The 22,154-nt window shown below is 31.5% G+C and overlaps 1 non-coding gene across 1 annotated transcript; it reads right to left on the bottom strand.

The window, feature by feature from the left end:
- Positions 1-21,733: 21,733 nt before the first annotated feature.
- Positions 21,734-21,807, bottom strand: Trnan-guu. The gene has a single exon. It is a non-coding gene; the product is annotated as a tRNA-Asn (tRNA).
- Positions 21,808-22,154: the final 347 nt, after the last annotated feature.

Below are 22,154 nucleotides of genomic sequence, written 5' to 3'. Positions count from 1 at the left end.
AATTTAACACATTCTCTTACAAATATTGCAAAAAGTAATTTCGCTGCAAATTTAAACACTTTATTCATTGCTCCAATTAGTGCTTGGAAGATAAAGTGTTTTAAAGTATGCCTAGAGTGTAAATCAATCTTTAGATATAAAAAACAAACACATGACTGACCACCTGTTACTTATTTTGAGTTTTCCGTATGCGTAAACAGCTGAATAACCACATACATAAATTATTAAACTCTTAAAGTGATTCAATAGGAATATAAAACGTTTAAATATACAATTTGAGTCTATGGAAGTGTTTAACCATTAAAGTGTGAATCTGGCTTTATTAGCAGTTATTTAATCAGATAAGTTATTTTTGATTAATGAGTTTACTATTTGCTTCAATACTTCCTAAGGGACTCGAAATTTTGAAACCAGTAAATGGCACTAATAAGAATAAATTATAATAGTATTAAAATCACTGATCAAGGTTGATATCTCTTTGAGGGGTTCTTCATTAAAAAATGTATGTATTGCGTAAGAAGCTTCGTGAGATTGCATGAAACAATAAATTATAATCTAAATCCCATTCCATTTGAATACATATGGAACTTTTACATGTTAAATACCATATGGGTGTATTCAGTTTTTTTGAAATTTAATTTTTGATACGCCATTGCCATCATAGCTTCCCACAAGACAAATGCAAAATTTTAGCTTACACTCAGCCAAATCCCATGGAGATGCACCATCATCGGACCTGGTGTCACCTGTGTAAAAATAAAGCTTCACACAAAGTCATTTCATCACAAAATATGTTTAATTTTTTCAGACAATTATTGTGCCCTGGAGCTAACTGACGTGAATATCGATATCGAAATTAACAGACCTTTGAGAGCTTTCGCAAACTAACTTCCTATTTAGAAAATTAATATCTCATTATGAGTGCCAAACCTACCAAACAAGTAAACTTCCGTAATACTTAGCAAATTAATATCTCATTTATGAGTGCCAAACCTACCAAACAAGTAAACTTCCGTAACACTTAACTGATTAATATCCCATTTATGAGTGCCAAACCTACCAAATAAGTCTACGTATAGTCTGAATGGGCATTTGTAATTAATTGATTTGGCACGGTAGTTCAGTGCATAATTCCAAAAATTATGTAAATCTTCAAAGCACACATCCCGCTCTTCAAAGCATTTTAGCTTATTAAGTAACTCAACAACTGCAAGTAATCATCAAAAGTTTACTTTCACTTAGAAGTTGTAAAAGTTTTACGTACAGTCTCAAAATCACGTATTCAAGAAAATACCAATTTTCCAAAACGTTATTTGTCACAAAGTGATTAGTTACACAAAAAGCAAAGGTATTTGTTAATATATTTAGTACTGAAATTTAAAACATTTTATAAAATATAATTAAAAATTATGAAACAGGATGAAAGCATCAAAATACTATTCGTAATTGTCTACATTATTACATGTTCAATCTATGATTGTCAAACAACCCAGTATTTATATAATAGTATAATATTTGATACTCTGTTCTTAAAAGAAGAAACAATGTAAAAACGCCAATTTAAAAATAAAAATTCTAAATTATTCCAATATTGTTGCACTATTAAATAATATTTATATATCGCAACGTTATTTTCTAATAAACGTTTTCTAAAGGACAAGTCTTTGCCTCCTTACGAAACAAGGTTAAATCGAGACTAAGCGTTAACCTACTTAAAATTAAATTTGAAGTTAATGCCGGATTACCAAAAGAACGTAGATGCCTAGTAAAGAATAAATGTAACCAATCCCATCTATTTCCAGGAGCAAGATTGCGTCCATAGATTATCGCACAGGAAGAGGATGGACACTACACCATCATGTGAGAGTGAGCCAACTCACATCTGGCAAGAGATTTACTGTAACAAATGTTACCACAGATTAAGATGATAGACGTCTACAAAATAACTGATCCTTATACGTGTTCTTAGTCATTTATCACCCATTATTAATGTATCTCACTTAATACAACTTTGCTGTAAAAAGCATTTGTATTTATTCTATTGACGATAGAATACGTATAATAGACGGTTGCGGCTGTTTAATTGGCTGAGACTTTGAGAGGATTTTCATTCTGCGAGTAAAAGTTAATTTATATATTTAAGTTCGTCTGTTTCTATGCACTATATGTCAAGAATGAATTGACCTATAGACTAGAAATTTGGCACCAAGTTTTATTTCTACATATGCAACATCGAGTCCGGTACAAATCGCTCCATGAGATTTGACTGAGCGTTACTGAACATAACATAAAAATATTGATATTAAGGATAACAATCACATGACATTCTGGTATGCGACATAGTAATACATTTAGATACAGGTTTCCAATTTGGGATTGGTACACTCAGCGAAGCCTGTTACGGTACACCTGGTGTAACATACTGCTGCCTTGTTACAATTAGTAATATGTCAATCATGCCTGTGTGAACAAGGTCCGCACAAGAATGTCATATTAAAATATAGCACTTTATCTCGTAAAGGCCCATATATATTAATTTTACCTTTTCTACGTACAATATAATAACTAAAATTGTACTTATTTAATGTTTTTATTATAATTTCATGTTATATTGAATGTTAAAACGAATTCTGGCGAAATATCTGTCATATATAAATAATTAAAGTGTACGTACTAGTAGAATCATTTTTACTGTATCGTAATGGTTTTATTTATATATTTATTATTATTAATATTATATGAATATTGTAAAATTTAATTCGTTTTGTAATGTAATATACCGCAAACCGTACACATGCGAATATATATCCGTCCAATGTGTACTTTGTTATAGATAAACGGATGAGTTACGGAGATTTAATTTAAACGTAAATACCTATCTTTCCAACTAAAGTAAAATGAACTATATTATCTGGAGTCGGTAACACAAAAACAATATCTGCCAACGCCACCCAGTACTAACCTGGGAGCGTAACAATTGCAATGGTAATTGGTTTATTGGTAGGATAAATAAAAACCCTTTTCTATTTACATGGTCTTTTAGAAATAAAATGAATTAAAATCAATAATGAAAACAAATGATAGTTATAGTTTTAAGCTGTGAGAATCTGAACTTCAAGAAGTAGAACTAGTAAAACGTGTTTAAAATTATGTCAATACATAACCAGGCCAGGATCGGATAACCTGAAAGTCGGTTAAACCTGAAATCGTATAAAACAACCTCAAAAAGGTACATAAGTATTTTAGTTATTTAACTGATCACATATAGTATAACTAGATAAACTTATTATTATTACAAGATTTCGGAAACTTATCTTCATTGTGTGTTTATAAGTGTATAACACAACGTTTCAAAGATTGAAATCGTGTGTCTTCGTCAGGTAAGAAGGCAAATAAGAAAGGTAAACATGCGTTAACGAACTGCCACTAAAAAGGAATGAAAACAATTTTAATTCTTGTTAATTATTTTCTTTTTTCACTATTCTTTCCTTTTTTTAGCAGTCCATTGCCAAACGTGCTAACTATTATGTGATATAGCAAAAACAGAACTCTTTGAAAAGAAGCTAAATGTAAATCTATAATGTGTGATATTTTATCATGTTTTAAATGCTTCTAAAATAAACTTCATATAATACGTTTTATTAACTCTATTGTTCATTTCTTTTATAAACATTTATAAACTACAACCTCTATCTTTACTAACTATAATCATATTGTTCAAAATGGCAATATAAAATGCCTTTTTGAAACTATCACTCTATCCGCTACTCTTTGTTAAAAATGTTTACGTCTGCTTGGATTTAAAAATATTTAATTACAAAGAAGCAATCCCTCTAGTTCAATGTTTAACGAGGAGAAAATAAACCCAGAGGATAAAGAAGTTATGCAAATTTGGCTTCTTGAACAAAAACATAACAACTTCTGAGAGCTCAATTCTTAAAATAAACGAGATTTCCATAAGCTCGTTGTTTTTATGGCAAATGCTCATAACAGATGAAGACATGTTCATGTTTCCTTTAAATTATTTATATAGGCATGTAAAGCACTGAAGCTGCCAAACGCAGTCGTGCTATTATTATTTTTTTCGTAATCCAATTCTTTTATCTAGTAAGTGGAAGGAGAAAATTAATATTTTAGAATTTAACTTTTATTATAACCCCACATCAAGAAAAATTACAGAAACGAAAAGTAAATTATTTAAATTATATCTTACAACAAATAATTATTACCGTTAGGAAATTTAAACTATGTACATCTGCAAATGTTATATAAATATACATTATTTTTATTAATTTTAATCATTGTAATATCATATCATTACTATGAAAAATACTTGATGGCATGTGTTGTGAATATCATTAAGATTGGAAAAGTTTCGTCTCAGCCTACAGTGGTATAAATGGGTTGTATCTGTTTTATTGGTGTAATACAATCGCTTAGTTCATAGTTCGTTCTATTTTACATTTAATTATCAAAACCAAATATCCTGTCTATTTGTCCGATCATTTCAACTTTATCTCTGATATTAATGAACGACTTACAAAAAAGGGGAGCCACATTACTATCAATTCCAATTCATCGTTAAAAAATTCTTAATAAGTACTTTACTGTTCAGGCTTGTCGCCTTTGGAACGCTCTCCCCGATGATATCAGATGTATTGAGGACCGTGCTCACTTCAGAGCGGGGGTTAGGGGCTTGCTGCTGGGAGGCTGTGGGGGTGACGGGTGGAACTGCTTGTTGCGATCATGTGGTCAATCGGTGTGTTAGAGTGATTGAATGTTTCTTGCTCTTATTTTTAATCATTTTGTATTATTTATCATAAAATGTATAAGGTTTTTCTTTTGCATTTTAAGTACTCGTTTAATTATATCGATTTTTACAGGTTTAAACATTTTGTGTTTTTTTTATATTTAAAGATAAATGAATAATTTACCACAGTTGTTTAAACTATTGTAAATTTTCTGTATAAAATATGAGGTTGAGTGGTAGAGAGGGCTTAATAGCCCTAACCCCTCCTCTTTAATAAAGGCATTTTTCATTTCATTTCATAAAACCATCTTTTTCTAAAAAAAAAAAAAAGGTTCGTTATTTATTTATAGACAAATACGCAGTATGAAACCATACCCTTTCTAGAGCTCTCAGGAGTAGTTTAATCCACTAATAATGCGCTTCTTTTAGTAATAAAGTTTAAGTTCTTTTTGTAGAAGAATTAATTAATTTAGTTAAATATCCAAGTGCATGAACCTTTTTTATGTTCTCTTAGGAAAACAGGCTGGGAAATAACATTCAGTCCTAAAAGGGCTGTCGGGAGTAACAAGATAAGCTGGAGGGGTATGGTGGGGGGGTAGTGACCGCCTCATGTCAACGTCTATAGGGAACAAATTTTGACATTAATTAGTCATGTCTCCTTGGATAAAGGGGAAGCCAATCTCTAGCCTAAGTAGTAAATGGTGGCACGCCCTTGTCTCTAGGGTAGCAACAGCTCTTTCATTCTGTCAAGATGTGGATGAAAATCAAACACATTATCAGCTAACTACATTACTGGCAACTTGGTCAGCCTAGTGCGAAGTAATCCTAAGTAATCAAAATACGAAATTGTAAAGAATGGAGGAATAAAATAAAATCATCTTCATCCTTTATTTCGGTACCTCTCCAAATATGGGATAACTTAAACAAAAATAACTTTGGGTAACGACGACCAAAACTTTTGGGACTGGTTTCTAATTTTACTGAAATAAAAATGTATAAGGTATTAGGTAATTCCTATCATGTTTGTATATTAAAACAAGGCCAGTAATCTTTTTCAAATAAGCAACACGGCCTGAATATATGTTCAAGCTTTCCATGAATTATTCGAGGTTCCGATGTTGCTTATATAAAGTTTGTGAAAGGTGCAAGATATAATACGGGAAAACAAACCAATAGTTTATAGTTCAACCGTAATGAAGTTTATTCCCTACTGAACTATATAAAAATAAATTTGAGTTTGTTTCTCACACTAACAAGAAACGTTACAAATGAATGTCAGCGTTAATAAAACCACTGCTTTATCTACAACTTCAACAAGAAGCTAAGTATCAGATGTTGCAATCTCATCTCTCTAGACAGTTTGAATGTTGTTACTGTTCGAGGAGGTAACAGAGTAAATAGTTAACCTATTATGTTAAACTGTTATCTGTGTGCACTGTTTGTGGTGCTACGGACAGATCATATTTTATGATATTTTCATTTTAAAAGATGAGGTGACATAGTTTTGTATTGATCTGAAATTAGCTTAAAGTTGATATGTTTTGTATATCTCACTATAGTACACCGCACGAAAATAGCCCGATGGCCGGTGATATTTAAGAGACAGTACTGACAGCTATCTTTATTATAGGCCCATAAAAACAATGTTAAACCTGATGCACTTTTACGGCCTTTTTTATTCTTAAAATTATGAGAAGTGTATCATTTTAAGGATACAGTTTACATGCATCCAATCGGTTTTTAGTTTTCGATATTTTTGCACGGGTTTCAGAAAAAATCTCAAACACTGTTTTAATTTACCTCGTGTTAAATTTCAAGACCAGAGGTTAGTCGTTGGTGAGATATTTTGTCGACAGACAGACAGTTTGACAGAAATAAAAGTTCGCAAGCACCACAAAGTGCTTCGATAATGCTTAGCCAATTACAGTATCAAACACTGAGCAGAATTTGGTGTTGTATGAATGCACATTGAAGTATTTCCTGTTCTGAATTCATAATACTCTCGTAATAGAACTTTTTGCATGATTCATAATTTCGTATATTTGATTGATCCAGGAGTTTACCGTACATTTCTGCTTAAAAGTTAAATAAAGTAGCTGGATATGCATACATAATATATGGAAATTTAAACATAAAGTTCTGGAGTAATATTATAGATGGGATTAATAGCCTGAATATACGGTGATGATAGTTTGAATGAATAGTTAGAGTTACATATTGTGAAAATTTCACAATTATCTGTGCATATTAACATTCGGTAGTTTTGTAATTTTCAGTTAATGTCTCATCCTATAATGTAATATGTTTATTGAATTTGATTAGGCTATAAAAGAATTTTTTTCTCTTAGGACAATAAGCCGCGAAATTGAAATTAGTCTTAAAAGAACATGAGAGCACCTTCCGAGGTAACATGATATTCTGGACAGGTAAGATTGGGGGTAGAGAGGGCCTCCTGGAAAGATCCATGAGGAAGGTTTTAGGCATTAATCTCAGTCATGTCTCCTTGGGAGAAAGAAAGGCCATCTCTGTACCATCCTCTCGGTCAAAAAAAGCATGCCCTTCTGTCTACGCTAGCAAAAGCCCTTAAAAGTTAAGGAGCCCCACAAACTTTAATAGTCATCTCCTGTATAATTCTAAACCCATTGATCTACTCTTGCACCCTAAAATCTCTACATTTACGGTTAGTGATGTGCCGCTCGTAGAAATACAGAGTGACCTAGATTTAGATGACATTGGATTTGGTGTACTCAGAAAGGTGTAATTGGCAGAAATAAACCAACAAGAAGTGAACGTTGATTAAGAATTGTTTTTATCGCTTCAAAGTATCTAGTTATATATAAGTTGGTCTATTTATGAAATAGTAATAAAATCGTACCCAATCTTTGTAAAAGCAGTATAAATGCATTACTTCCACTTACTACAAATAATATTTAGAAAATAATAGATAAAATAATCTTACTAGTTGATGGAATATAGTGAAAATAAACCATTAGACGTACACTATATACTCTGGAAACATTATTGTGAATGTGAGTGACGAAGCTGTCATGAGGAGATAAGGACTATTCCCACATATCGAAGGCGGGTTGAGGATTTAAATTTGTGTAAGAGGAGATATTATACTTCACCTCTCTTTCACTCGAATAATGCGGGAACAAATGTATAAAATTAATTAGAAATGAGCAATACTCGTTTTCGTTTTAATACAAAATTTAAAGAAACAAAATTGATTTTGAGTGTTAATGACTAATAGTCTGGGGCAAGAGTAAATTTCAACGTTATTAGGAGAACTTTAAACCTTTACGAAAGATATGATATATTTAAAAATATAAGTAATCCAATGTAGTAAAACGGTTACCATATAGAAGACAACTTGGCATTGAAAATCTAAAAGGATACCTACAGATCCAATTGTGCAAATATGTAATATTGTGCAGTATCATTGAGATATTTGAAATATTACTTTTTATGAAAGGTATAAGATTTTAAATTGACTATTTATTTGATGTATATAGAAGGATATGCAGAACACAGTGTATGAGGTAGAACGTACAGTAGTTAATGTTGATTTTCATTTGAATAGGCCGAAATGTATAGTAAACACCAATAAGATATTCTCAGCGACATTAAAATTACATAAAACACGAAGGATGAAAAAAGCACGAATTATTTTAAGGCAATAGTAGCACATTTTAAAATATTTTGTTGTTATAAATTGGCGTTTTTAATTATTCAAACTTTTATATCAGTTCAATAAAAATACAATGTTTCTTATTAATAACGAAATTCATAGACACATTTACAATTAAAAAGTTAAATAGAACCAAAATAGAAAACATAATAAAAATACCCTTAGTAAATCTCGAGATTACTGATATAAAATCCATATTTTAATGAGTTCAAGGGATCTCTGCTTATATGAGAATTGAAATGTCCGTAAATAAACAATGGACGAAAGTTTTGATATTGCTCATGATGTCATAATCTGAAACGAATAATTTTGTTTATCAACTTGTACTACTGCTGGTAATACATGATAATGCAATAATTAGCTTCTGTATTTGGCAGGAATAATACCGGTGTATTCAATGCTAAAATTGCGATAGTCTCCGAGAGTTTGAGGACAATAGATTTTAAAATTCATTGATAATAAATTACAATTGTGGAAAATTCATTTATTTTGTACGTTCCAAAATCATTTCGAACATTCATGTCTTGAGTGTCATAAGAGAAAAGTACTATTAAATCATCTACAAAAATCGTAAAATATAATCAATAAAAAGAGTTTCATTTAACAAATGAACATTCAGGACCGTTTTGCCCGTCCAAGATAGTGAGGTATAGGATAAAGCACAAGCACCAGACAATTGAACCTGCAGGCGCCCTGCTGCTTTATTTTAAAGCAATCTTTGTGTTTAGCAGAGACAATACCTTTACTGTTGAAAATCAATAACTACACGGCGCTAATAGGGATCCTACATCAGAGATATTGGCAGTTTCGGTTTGAAAACTATTGAAGACTACAGGCTATTTTTAGTGATGCGCAAATATTTCAAGAAGGTAATTAAGAAAGCAGCATGTCGACTTAGTGTGAATCGCAAGACACTGACGTAAGATAGTAAAATCATATCAATGAACACACATGTTACTTCTTTTAAAATAATATAAGGAAATGTATTTGCTTCTCTTTGTACAGGAATCTAAGATCAACTTTTATGTTTTCGGAGTAGAAATATAAGTTAGTTTTAAGTAAAATAAGATGACTATCCCTATAAGGTTATATAGTGTAGTCAAAGATTAAGATAAGGTGCTTGAAAACAATTGACACAAAAGCACAAGTGGCTCTAAAGGCATACAAATATCACAACTGCCTAACACTCAAATTAACACTGAAACTTAGTCGATAGGAAATATTGCGTAACTTTTGGAACTGTTACAGTGTTGGAGCTTTAACATATAAGATTTCAGTACGATGGTTTGCCGAGTTATGGCGTTCAACTAAACATAAGCCGTTACTTATTAGTTACTTTGATTACTACAACCGTACTTCTAAACGATCAATTTGCAAAATTGTTGAATTCATTAGGTTTTGGTATGATTTAGTTGGATTTATCCCAGTTAAAGTAATATGCTAAAAGATTATCATCTACGAGCAAAGATGGGAAATTTGCGCTTGTTAATGGTCTCGTAATCGGTGCAATTCTGCAATTCACCTATGTATATACATCGGTGAATATATATATATATATATATATTATATATATATATATATATTATATATATATATATATTTTATATATATATATATATATAATATATTTTATTATATTTTAATACATATATAAACATAGTTTCTAAATAATTACAACCAAATATAGTGCTTTATAAGTTAATTATACAGTTTATCTTTAAATATTAAAATATGTTCTTTTTTACGTTCAACTTAATCGATGACCTTAATGACTTCAACATGATTATTCATTATTAAAGATTATAAATATTTGTTTTAAAAAAAATCAATGCTTGACAAATTTAACATGAAAAACTTGTAAATAATAAAGTTATAACAGTTAAACATGCAATTTCATTTTCCTAACTAATGGGGTTGGCGTAAGTTTTATATTTTGTGAAGTTAGAATTTCTACAATTTAGAATTTCATGCTTTTTCAACATATAATTTTATTTAAACTAGTAGCATAATAACGCTGGAGTAGATGAATAGTATTAAAATTAAGAAAAAGAGTTTTACGTTCACGGAGTACTGTCTTAATGTCCAGCTATGGTTAAATTATATAAAGCCAGTTTCTCAATGAAATGATAACGAAAATTAAAATTTCATCATAATAATATATAGACCTGGTAAGTGTTTCTTGCCGCCTGCGGGCGTGTGAGTGCGTGTGTTCTCGGCCATTAATGTAAACACCGTGTCTCTTCCACATTTCAGCTGTAGGTCTATTCTTGGCCTCAGTCACAACACTAATATCTCCCGCCAAAATAAACCCACACTTCATCCTCGACTTCAGCGACGCGCGAATTGAATAATCTATGTTTTGTAAATAAAACATTTAGGTAAAATATTTATTTCCAGAGGAACAGAAGTTGCCCTCCTTTAAAGTTTCCACAATAAGTTAGGAAAATCAATTTCATATATTAATAGCATCTAACCGCTGCTTCTCAATCGGCTTTGCACGCGTATTAGATTACAATTCAGGTTTGAATTTGAATTTCTTAGTATAGGTAAATGTGAATAACAGTAATGGCATAAACTTTGTATTTTTATCTGAAAAAACCAAGTATTTTTTAAGTAATGTATCCATAAATAAAATAAAAAATCTACATGCAGCTATATTTAGATGCAGTCAGTAGATGCACCAGAAATAACTGTGGTTTCCAGCCTCAGGGTGCAGGAAAGTTCAGAAAGAGAGGCGACCTATATAATGATGCATCTTCAGCAAAACTGTTGCCGTTATGTACTAAAACTTGAGAAAAAATTGGAGAAAAGCTCTAAGAGTGTATAGTAATCAGCTACTAAATTTAAAACCTAAATACATTGGCTGAGCGTCAACTAAACCTATCCCTTGCGGGGCTGTTATATACTCTTGTACTTATATTATATTGCATGTAAAACAAGTATTGCCGACTACCATTAGAACATGAAAGAGAGATTAAGCACATTAGTCTACTTAATATACCAGGCCGCAGCCTGCTCTGCAAACCAAAAGTTTAATCAAATTAAGTTGGATCAATGTAAATAGATTGTATATCTAATGGAATATCAATAGTATTTGAAAATTAACTACAAACAAACAGTTTTTGCTGCAGAAATGTGTTTATAAACTAGATACCGTATTCTATGTGTATTATATCTATAAATCCCCAATAGTGGCAATGGTATGACCTATATATTAGAGGAAAAGGTAGCAAAAGGTACTTGTTATAGTTGCGGTTAAACGTGTCAACATATTGTTACATTTGTATAGGATTGTTTAAGGATGATAGACTATAAATCTGGATGATAGAAAAAAAAACCAATAAGTTGTAACCAATATTATATTTTAAAACATTCCAAAGAATAAAAGCCAAAGAATGAATCCAGGCCAAACGGGTGGAGAACAATGCCAGGGAGCTTCTAAGCCTTGTTTTTGGAGACCGAGTGTTTGCCAGCGATTCACTGGGCCGATGTGCAAGCATGAATCCAGGCCAAACGCCTGGAGAACAATGGCCGTCGGCTTTTAAAGCATTGTTTGTGGAGACCGAGTGTTTACGAACGGTTCATTAGGTCGATGTGCAAGCATGAATCGAGGCCAAACGCCTGGAGAACAATGGCCGACGGCTTTTAAAGCATTGTTTGTGGAGACCGAGTGTTTGCCAGCGGTTCACTGAGCCGATGTGCAAGCATGAATCGAAGCCAAACGCCTGGAGAACAATTCTCGGGAGCTTCTAAAGCCTTTTTTGTAGAGACATAGTGTTTACCAGCGGTTTACTGGGTCGATGCCACAATGGTCGGTTCTATTCACAGTTGCGGTTTGTTTTGCTTCCAGATTTGAGTGTGAGATTTGCCATTTCTTGCTTCATATGCTTCAAGAATGTTGCGATGTTTCTGTTTTTACAAATACTGTACAAAGCGACTGAAAGCTCATTTAAAACTTGAAGTTGACGATTTTCTATTAAAAAATTAAAATATTGCTTAAACCTTAAGATTAATTTTGATAATACATGTTGTTATATGAGCAAAGATTTGATTGGTATTAAAAATAGTCGCTTTTAAGTTATTTTAATGTATTTTAGTATACATAAAATACATAGTATATATATATGTTGTTTATTATTAAAAATAACTTAATCTCAAACAGCTTAGTTAAGCTTTATTAATACAAAACTAATTTCAACTAAAATTTTGTTTCGATCATATAAGAAAATTTTAACGAGACATAACTTGTCCATAAACTGTGTAATAGGTTTAAGATAAACGTAGGTGAAGTAATATTTGACAATATGTAGCTTGGAAATGTTTATTAAGTGTGTTTTTTACATCGTACATTAAGGTTATATTAAAATTCAAAGGAAGAGTATATTACTAATTTTGCAGAATTATTGTTATAGTAAACTATAATTTCACTTTAATAAGATTTTTAAGTTCATATGAACGTTTTACTTTATGAAATATTTAGTCAATCCTTGCACATTAATAACTTAAATATTGCACCAAATTTAAAGTTATTATACCTAATAAACATAGAACAATTAAAGTGCCATAATATTCAATATGTCAGTTGCTCAAACATTTTGACGAAAATTTGCAAGTTTAAGGAAGGTAACTTGAAATTAACGTGATTAGAGCTAGAACCATAAATCCCACCGCAACATCTCAATTGTTGAGGTGATAAGACATGATATCAAAGATTGCATGTACGCCAGTGCCAGTATTAATATCAGCAATAAACTTTTGATTATTTACAGCCAAATTAAAGCGTATTTATTCTCTTATAAGATTATGAACTTGGATTAATGACATTTTAATAACAATTAAACTCTGTTCTTGTTTACATTTTAAGAAAACATAAATACATACAGGTGTGTTTTTATGTTCTATATAAAAATTTTACAAACAGAATTATGGATTTTATCTGTACAATATTTGTTTCAATTTGTGGTATGATGTGTTCTATGAAACATTTACTCATTGGTTGTCTTTAGCGGTGGTCGCTAAAATGCAATAAATGTCGTCTCCCCTTCCTAACACTTTGCACAATCTTAGCTCCTCACCTTAGCTACTTAGATGCTTAAATGTATGGAGCAAATTTTCACGTATTATATTTGGATTTCTTCCGAAGAACATGAGTCCAAATTTCAAGACTTAAGCCTGTGTCAGCGATAGGTTCCAGACGCTGCACTATGAGGAAGGTCAACTGAACTAAACTCAACATTCACATTGAATAATTCTTTCCCCCTTATAACTATGTTATTTATATTTCTCACTTGCGTAAAATAGGTGAAAGTATGGACAGAGTTTATCTGTTTAAAACTTACAAACACGTCGTACATTGTTAAGTCGTTAATACTACAATCCACAATATATAAGGCGTGATATGCAAACAACGTTTCCTTAATTAGGAGTATTACACCGTGCATCCTGTGAGTCATTCACATGTCTACACATTTTTTTTACCAGGAGCTGAACAATCCACTGCATATAGTTCTGTAAGGACCTTTTCATTTACCTCTAGCTAAATGTTCCACTTCCCCAAGAAGGTTCACTTCTGGCTGGTTTATACCCTTCAGTGGAACCCACAGTTGTTACAGAAAAAAACCAATGTGTCACTTAAATCTGGGCAACCTTATGGATGTCCAGGAGCGGCATATCACTAACCACAAATGTCAGTATTATGGGGCGTAAGGGTAAACCAATAGGTCTAGTCTACAGTGGGAGATGATTGTTGGAGTTGGTGTTGTATGTTCCCTGAGAGTTGAAAGTTCTTGCCAGCCTAGACATAAGGTTGTGCCACCCCTGCCTGCTTTGACTGGTGAGGCTGGTTCAGAGCTGGCTTATCTTTCTTCCTAGAGGGCATGACTTGAGATTAGTGCCCTAAACTTTTCTGTCATGAATCTCGACAGGTGAGCCTTTTTCAAACATCGCTATCTTATTTGGTGAAGCTCCACGCTTTAGATATATGTCAAGAATCATTATTATCATGATTACTAGCGAGCAATACAAGGCGTTTGTTCTCCCTGTCAGAGAAATATTTGAAGTTTCACTGGAATAAGAGCGACTCCTTAATTAAATTTAAAATTAATTATATCAAAAGCTCGTACTATATAAAATGTTACGTTGTTGAAAGATGGTTAATTTCACAGTAATTGTAATCTACGACGGCAGGTCATGGTGAGACATTATAATGTTCCTTAGGATCTATTTTTGGTTTGAAAATAGTAGCAGTTTTTCCTAAGAAAGATTTTTGGTCTCTACCAATCTAAAATCTTACGACTCACTGATTTATGTAGTTTTCAGTGGTTTTTTAAAACTCAATACAAAAATTGTAATACACATTACAAATTTGAAAATAAATTTTAAGTGTTTAGGGAGGGTGAGTTTTGCTCGGAAGAGAGCTAACGGAATATATATTTTGTTTTAATAATTTGTTAGACTTCTTTATATTTACAAGAAGATTTTACAATATTTAATGCTTCTTTAGTTTAGTGCAACAAGTCAGTTTTAAACCTTTCCAAAAATAAAAAATATATGGCAAAATACCATTAGGTTTCTAATGTCATAGTACAGTCTGTAAACTATGATATAATTATAGCTTTATAAACGACTCAAATAATGTAGAGAGAGTTTCTAGGATGGTGAAAAAATGAGTAACCCTTTCGTTTGAGAAGTTCTCTTACATCCATTGGTGCCCAGTTTAAAATGTTGGAGAATGCTTTATTAACCTAACTTCACCAAGTAAAATGCTACCCTCTTTCATTGGTTTAAAAGTGTTTGCTCAACCTATTTCAGTAAGAAAAAAAGTGTTTATTTATAAAAATGTAAAATGTACACTATGCCTTACTAACTTACATGTGACTGATGTCCCTTTTCACTTTCTGAGGATTTTGTCTGTGGGTGCACTACAATCACTCGTCATTAACAATTTTAACTTTTCAAAAATCTATCAAGGTCATAACGTCCTAAAACTATAACCTTATAAGGACTATGACCATGTTGGCTTTCCTTGCAGAGGCAAGTGATATCATGTAGTAAGTAATCTTCTCTTCAAATCTGAATCCATGGTTATCAGTTGGTAAAAAGTTCATCTAATTACAAATAGTTTTATTTGACATTCCAGGAATCTTAGATTTACTCCTTTATAACAATTTTAATATAAGTAACCTTTTTTAATACTACTCCAATAACAGTATAGTTAAACTTGTTAACAGGTTGTCTCTTTTAACCAACTCAGATGTTGATTGGTATGGAATTGCATCAGTATTCATAGGGGTAATTTGACTATCTAACAGACCATCAAGTCACTATGCATGTTCTCAAACAGGTAATTTGTAATTGCAAATAGTAGTTAAGTATACATGACGAAACACAAAAACTAGGTTCATAAATTTTAAGAAATATGTCTATGTCTTGAAGAAGAATGTCTTAAAAAAACTAATATAGATGTTTTACTATTCCAACGAATTTATATTATATTAGAGTTGAACATATGTACAGTGAAACATTCAAAGTTTATGAAAAAGGGTGATATTTCTGAAATATGATATAAGTCCTGCCTGTGATAATTTGATTTGAAGGTGTCCAAATGAGAATAATCATCAATATGGTACTTATAAACTAAATGACTCTCTACTGTAGTTTCTCAATTTGATACTCACATAGGATATCATGGCGAGGTTGAAAGCAGCGGCCATACCGCCCTCGTGCACGCAGGTCTCCTGGGAAACGATGTATGCCGAGACGTAACGAGTCCAGAGAGCCGCGATCTGCCGGATAGAGGTGGTCTCCTCACCGTAGGTCTCGGCCACCACGATCTATGACACCATTCAAAATGATTAACTTGACAACGTATAGAGATGTATAAACGTACAATGTGGCACCCGTGTTCACCATCTTGGTAGATCATCGACATATCATGTTGGTATGTCATCATAATATATCTTCAGAATTGGGATCTGAGCTTCTCCTTTAAGAAAAACGTTTATATTAGATCGGTATAATGAACATGAATTTGTACAAATAAACATGGTAACCTCTAGTACCATCTTGGTTGAAAGTGGACCAATATGGCGTACAGAGTGCTTTTAGAAAATTTGATTATGTCATTGTTATATTATAGTTGTACAATATGAAACACTGAGGATGGTACGGATAAGAGTTACTATCAATAAATTTACACACGCTTACTAATATCGTATTGAAATACGCAACTTAATCTTCCACTAGTATAAATTTAAATCTGATAGTTGCAAGGATTGGATTTTGGTACGTGAAGGTTTACATGTCGTTTATACTTAAAGAAATCTCGTTTGGGAATCTCTGAAACATAATTTAAACAAGATCTCACTCACTTCAGATCTACACTTCAGCAGAAAAAAAGATGAATAAGTATCCTTTGGCTGTTTGTAAATATCTTGGTATGATAGTATACTACTAATTAATCAAATATGTACAACAACAAAATATACTGAACATATTTTAGTTAAAAAAGAGTGACCGTCAGTATCCCAGTTACCAGTGCACCATTACGGATAACATGCCAACGTTATATTAAAAAAGTTTGCAATTGAAATCAATTTTTAAATCACGGTGTTCTAATTTCTTAAGAAGACAAACTTTTGAAATCCCAATATTCTAATAAACCATCAAACGTCGATAAAAAATCTTAACAGATAAAATTATAACTGACATGAATAAAAAAAGCACAATTTTCGTTCTTTCTGGCCTTTCCAAAGGTTTCGATTCCGTCAATAATGCTCTACTTCCTACCAAATTAAAAGATGTGGTAGAATACATAATATAATGGATGAGTTCTAATATGAAGATGAGAATCTGTCTCACTATCATGAAGGCTTTTAGTTGAAACCACTTCGAAAAACTGCCTTTATAGATTTCACCTTTATATAATTTGCCCTCACTTTGGAAATCCATCTTATAGGAAAAAACATTACATGGAAACAGAGCAGAAAGTGGTAAACCCTATAACCATGACCTAGGCCGCGTAATAATTAAAATGATGAGTTTAGCCAGTTGGGTAGTTTCTGGTGTGCTCCAAGGATCCTTACTTGGACTGTTCTTATTTTCTTTTTAAGTGAATGAAATAGTACTATACGTTCTTGTAACGTATATCGTGCCAATCTTCAAGTGTAGTATATTTTCGATGTAATGCTGGGATCTGAGAAAAACAGGTAACCACATAAATATGGATATTACTAGTATTAAAAAATGGTTGAATTCAAAGAGACTTCAACAAGAAAAAACCTTATAGTCATTGCCTGTTCACAAATTGCCCAATTGGTAGATGGAATAAAATACAATTATGTAATAATGTTAAGAACTGGAAACAATTTTAATTTGAAATTGTACAATTAAAGAGTCTTAATATGTAGCTAATAGTTACTTTTATAGAAGTGTTAGTTATAAGAGGAAATTTGAAAGTTTCCACCGTATTGCACCAATTTTACTTCAACTTGTTAGAACACCGTTAATAAGAACATGAAACACCCTTAACGAAACATCAATGGTCTGTATTCCTCATCACAAGTATGCAGTGTAAATTAATCCATCATTGGTTTTACGCTACCACATGCGTAAAACGCAAAAGTTTAATGTGGAGTTTCTCTGAGATCTGTAATTTATTATATTATTTTTGCTTACACTTAAAGAGTAAGAAGTTAAACAATACACCAAACACTTAAAGAATGAGGCGCAATAGTTTTTAGTCCCATGTGCATCAAATTTGCTGCATGGAAATTTATTTCAACAGACCACGGAAAATTAACAAAATCTTTTTTCCTAGACCATGTAGCTTAAAATTGATATAAATCTTCTGCTCGTTGTATATTTTCAAGATATATGCGAAGAAGTTAAAAACTTGGTTTCCAACCTTATTAAAACAGTGTGCGCATATTTGATACACACGGTCTGGTCCAGGGCATACCATGTGCTCATATGTGATGTCAGAATGTGGTGTGGGTACAGTGTGGCCAACTTTCATAAACCAACAACACCTGGCACTTACCCACAGCCCAGACAACACAGTAGTATAGGGTTATAGGCTTGAAACGTGCAGCAAATACGATTCACGGAGCCTTTTATGAGTCCATTACTTGTGATCAAATCTAGATGCACGCGGTCTGTGAAGCAGGACTTTGTATGCAGCAAATATGATGAATGTGGGCTGTAACATAACCTTAAAAAAATCAGTCTGGGACTCAAACTGTTTTAATATTCAAACAATAACGTAGATAATTATAATATTGAAGCCAGTCAAATTACATCTTGAAATAAAGTGGTGTTGCTCCTTTCATAACAAGCTGTATCAGAAACTTTCAATTTGGCGAGTTAAGTTTTACTAAAAGCCTTGCTATGTAGTTTATGAAACTTGAATACGTTTATTAAATAAGTGGGCGAAAAAAATAACTCGTTGAGAACGATGGACAAATAACTCAAAATTACAGTGGAATATCATTTAGGGTATGGAATTTAATATCTAGTAAGCATAGTATAAAAAATTTTAAAAACCAATGTAATCCAATTTTATTCTCCCTATTGGTTTGTAATGATTATTTAGATATTTTGTACAGTTTGTAATAAAATAACGTACAGTTTTTATTTTGCGCTATATTTCTTCCTTTAGAATAGAATAGAATAGACAAAAAACCTTAAATAATTGTGTTTATCTACTAGCAAATATGTGTCTTATTTAAGTTTTTATTTTATGAACAATTAGTATGTTTTAATGGCGCTTAATCATTGGTCAGTTATGCACAACCATAGAATTTCTTCTTTCCCTCTATACAAATGCAGTTTCACGCACATTTAACGCGTACAGTTGACATTTTTATCAAGAAATCCTATCACATGTTATTCAAACTTTTTCCATTAAGTTAGGTTCAAATTAGTGTTCAAATAATAAATGTAACCGTTAGCTAGGGAGAGTCAATGAAATAATTGTAGTGCTACGACATAAGGGGGTGGGGTTTACTACGACATAAGAGTGCTCTGAAACCAATTATTCACATAGAATATTAACACTTACTTTCCGCTCTATTTCTTTTTATTTCTTTTTACTTTAAGAATAGTCTGCAAACAACTTAACAAAAATATAATGGACATGATAATATGTTATAAGAATGCACTCAGTTAAATTATTTTAACATTTTATTCTGCTCTTTTGTCATTGCAATAAAGGCTATTCATAAGAAAAATATAAAAACATTCGCTAACATTTAGCCAAATCTCACAGAGTTATATGCACCATCATCAAGCTTAGTAATACTTTTATAGAAATAGAAATTAAGCTTCGTGTAAAACATCAAGCTTGTAGGCCATGTATTATATATATATATATATATATATATATATATATATATATATTATGGACATAATGAATGATACAGAGAGAAATTAAAACTTAAAACTGATCCTCTCGAGTGACAACAAAAAAATTAAAATAATCAAATACTACTTGCACAATTTTTGAACATTAAACAAAATAAAGAATGAACTTATAAAATCATAAACTAATTGTAAGGGATATTTATGGTAGAAGGAAAAAGAGCGCCATGTGTTCTATTTGAGAAATCATTGGAAGCCAACTAACGAAGTAACTAAATATGTGATTCATAACTAATCAACTGTGATTCATATATCACAGCCTCACATCAATAACAAGTAACACATTTAATTTAGATTGTTCTCTCATATGGTCTCTTTCCTTTTCTGTGGTAAACCAACATGCAGTTGCACAGTTGATTCATGATGAAGTGAATACAAATTTACAACTGAACCAAGCCTGTTGTGTTCTTAAGATAGTAAACGTATCACCCCACCCACTGTTAAGATTCCAAATTTAAGGAGTTTCAAGGATTATAATTTCCTGTAAACCTGTAAAGAATGTTTCTGCAATATAAGAAGTTGAATATAATAATGGAATATAGCAGGCAAACAAACATGTGATGTAAAATCTTTACAAAAAGCCCCGAGAGAAACACGCACGAGATCATTCGTAATTTAAAAGGAAAATCATCAAAGCTAATTCTGTTTTTATTATATCTCCAAATATAAACATTTTAAACATGTCTTTCAAAATAAATACACTTATCAAATGTATGTAATCGAAGAAGATATATTGACACGGATTAAACACAAATAATTATGTATCTGTTACATTGGTAATCTGATCAAATGTAAATATAAACTAATTCTTGAAATTTCTTAAAAAACCGTTAATAGACTTTAGTAAGACGATAAATTAAAAACAAAAGAAAATATTATTGTATCCGTAGTGTTATTTTCACACGACAGAGTTTTAGATTCGTAATAAAACTTACAAACATTTGAAAGCCTTCGAGGCTCACAAGAGTACCGGTATGAAAACGTGAGACACATTTTTAAAAGAAAACCATTAACTTTCATTAATACATTCTAAGTAATAACTTCATGCAATATTAAAACAATCAAATAGTTTAAAAAATAGGTGTATTCGTTTTAAGTAACTAAATCTAAGGAAAAAATCAAGCAGAATTGAGCTGACCTCACTACGAGTTGTGAATGTGTCAGTTAATATTATTCTAGGGTTAAACGCAATTAATTCTGGTAGTACGACCAGAACACATAAATATTTTTGAAACATTTTACACTTCATTTTCAGTTTTGAATAGGGGAAAATAAAGATAGTTGGAAAACAAATCTATTGACAACCAATGACACTTAAATATTGCATAGAGACTAATCAACCTCGAGGTAAAATTTAAAAGTAATATTAGTCTCCCTTGCTGTTTTATTTACAGTTTAGAAAAAAAATTTTGAAAATAGAAACTTTTAGTAATTTTAGATTGTTTAACAGCTACATTCAACATAATGAATATTAATGATAACATGAGTTATTAGTCTATTCTATAACATAAAAAATGTAATAAAGTAATAAAGTGGTAGACAATCGTCTATATGGAAATGTATTGTTTTAGAAGAAGTTATATTCAAGTAAACATTTTAAGTGTAGGCTACATTCAAACTCATTAAAAAGTACCAAGTGTGAAAACTGGTGTCAGTTAGGTAAAAAAACATGATGAATTAAAAAAAATATTAATAGACACAATATAATCATAATAAAAATAATGTACAGTTATAAAGGTTGTGTACGTAAAAATTATATAAAACAATAAAAAAACTATTTAAATGCTCCTATTTATTATTTACCGTAAGCCTTGACTATGAATCATAAGGATTCATAATTAAGACTGTAAGACTTAAAAAGTTGCAAAATCGAACGCCCCCGGGTGGGCTCGAACCACCAACCTTTCGGTTAACAGCCGAACGCGCTAGCCAATTGCGCCACGGAGGCTGCTGGTGGGAAGTAAGAAATCTCACTATACCAGCAAGAAATTTAAAGCAAATTACTGTAGTTAATATTTAGAAAATCAAAATGCAGGTCTCTTAAAATTTGACAAGAGGGTTAATTTATAAAGGGCTAAGCTCACTAAAGTTAGTTATTTTGTAAACTTTTACGATACATAATTTATAATTGTTAACAGAATGTGAAAGAATGTTGACAATTTCTTTGGTAAAAAGTATGTTATAGCAGACTACAGTTTTGTTGAAGTATGTGGACAATGTCGTCCCAATTGAGTATAATATAAAACATCGTTATTATTTTCCTATCATTGTTTTTATGGCAATAATAAATCATAA

The sequence above is a fragment of the Homalodisca vitripennis genome, chromosome 8 (assembly GCF_021130785.1).
Source record: "Homalodisca vitripennis isolate AUS2020 chromosome 8, UT_GWSS_2.1, whole genome shotgun sequence".
NCBI classification, from domain to species: Eukaryota; Metazoa; Arthropoda; class Insecta; order Hemiptera; family Cicadellidae; genus Homalodisca; species Homalodisca vitripennis.
This window is presented reverse-complemented; position numbering and strand designations above follow the sequence as displayed.